Genomic DNA, 2,639 nt, shown 5'->3' on the forward strand with positions numbered 1-2,639 from the left:
TTTTAGTAATGAGGCAGAAAAAGCAGGCACCCAGAGAACACAAAGAGATGTATAGAAGTGAAGGGGAAAGAGAGTTACAAAGAAGATTGAGGATTGGAACCAAAAGAGAAGCAGGAGGAGGGGGAACTTAACTCACCTGTTCTGAGAGCAGGAAGCCGAGGGAGAATGCTGTAGCTGTATAGAAGACACTTCCTGCATTCCTGGATATAGAGGGCCCCACCACAAGGATGCAGAATGTGGCACTTCAGACCCCTGTACGTGACAGCTGAGACCTTGAAGCCCTGCTGGAAAGTTCCCATCATCACTCAGCACACTCCCATTACACACACACCCATATATATATACTCATACACACCCATATTCACACCTATCTAAACTCACATCACACACAAACACACACCCATATCCATAACTATGCACACATACCTGACACACACACCTATGTGTGCACACACATATGCATACCTTTCCACATGCATGACTGTGTACACACATATTACAAACACATGCACACCTATAAAAACAAATACCCTTATTTGTATACACAACAGGAGAGTTCTCCATCATCACTCATCCCCTCAGCACACAGACATTACAAGCACTCACATATGCACATCTACACACATATACACACACCAACATTCATACACACATACACACTTACTATGCACTTACACAAAACACATATCATGTCCATACACATGACCAAATGGATTTATTCATATTTACCCACATGTACAGACACATACATGCCTATTATATATATAATATATATACATATATATATATACCCTTACCTATTCACATACACCCCATATACATGTACCTTGCCCCATGCTCCTACCCCAGCATATACACCCATACACATTCACTACTGCCTATATGCACACAAACATAAATCCATATATAATATTCACATCCATATACATACTATTACAAATATACCTATATATGCATGCACATATTTGTGTGCATATAAATGTATATGTATACATCACATATAACCCATGTATACCCACCCACATATACTCTTGTAAACACATGCCTCACACACTCACAGAACATCATATAAACATACATGTCTATGTTCATAAACACTCATACATGCTCACACATATACCTATACACAATCATACACATATTCACACACACATACCCAAATGCATACATAGGAAATCATATATGAATACACCCATATATCATATATATGTGCTTATATGCAAACATAAATAGTACATATACCATATTCTCTCACATGGGATCCCTCTACAAAATAATGTATATCCATACACTTACATAAACACACATCCTGCACATATGGATAGATGCACACCTTCAGAACTCTCCTCTCTCCTCAGCACCAGCGTCATTGACATCACCTACACTATGTCCTAGGTCACACTGTGGTTGGTGAACTCTCCAGCCCCATCTTGTGTATCTGCTGCTGACTTTGGGTCTCCTAGGGCTCTTTAGGTGCAGAAAGAGATGGTTCCCTGAGCCACGAGGACATCCCCTTACTTCATCCTCACCCATCCCGTCCAAGTAGCAATTCTGGCTTCTGCCTCTCTCCCCTTACCTGAAGTCTACAAGGCCCCCTAAACCCATGCCCCACAACTGAAATATCCATTGCCCCAACACACACTTTTTCAATCCTGTTCATAGGATAAAGGATAGGATGGCTTCCTTGAAATAGAGGTCAAAAAGACATTTCCTAACTACCCAAAGGCAATGTTTGGGGTAATTAATCAACACTTCATCACCACCAAGAGGTTGTTTTATATCCAAGACATATAATTAAGGAAACAATATGCAAGCTTGTTGTGTGTTTTTGTTCCTAAAGAATGGTAATTACAGTCAGCACCCTGACACATCTAAGAGCCCTCCCCAATATTTAGAAACCCAGGAGAAGTTGGCTTTGAGGTGTCTCAGCAAAGGCCTAGCAAGGAAAGAAGATCAGAGAGGCACAGGGTTCACTTAGGCCCTGGAATGGGCTCTTCAGGGCGCTGCTGCCCAGCACTGGGGAGGAGAGGCCCCCACAATAGCTGAATTGCACACACTACTGCTTAATCACTTCAGATCAGCACCTCATTTGCTGAGGGTGCAATTGAGCTGCCGGGGATGTAATTACTTGCTAGGGACACTACTTAACAATGCAGCCACAGCAGAGGAAATGGGAAGTCTCCCATGGCTCTGTTCTGAGAGGTCATGACTTCCTATCCCAGTGCTGCAGACCCCGGCAGTCCAGGGCACCAGGAGAGCCCAGTAGCTCCCAGGAAGCAACATGCAGGCCAGGACCCCAGGAAAAAAAGTCCATTCCAAGGTGTTCAGTGTGAGCAGAACACTCGTGGACTGATCCTCCCTGGGGTGGTGAATCTGGGGTTCAAACAGCACTACCCAGGCTCTCCGATATCCAGGCTGGATACTTAAGTTGGTATGTATTCCCAGGAGTGATCTGAGCTAGGGTAGGCATTGAAAAGGGACAGAGGCAGAGCCACTGGCATGCAAGTTCTCAGGTATAAAAGCAAAGCTCTCCGGAGACCCAGGGAGTCCTGTTCGTGTCTGCAGGAGGGCATGGTGGCCACGGTGAAATCCCAGTCCACAAAAAAGGGGGGGTAAAGCACCTCACATAAGCAAGTGTG

This window comes from Chionomys nivalis, chromosome 8 (genome assembly GCF_950005125.1).
Source record: "Chionomys nivalis chromosome 8, mChiNiv1.1, whole genome shotgun sequence".
Classification (NCBI taxonomy): Eukaryota; Metazoa; Chordata; class Mammalia; order Rodentia; family Cricetidae; genus Chionomys; species Chionomys nivalis.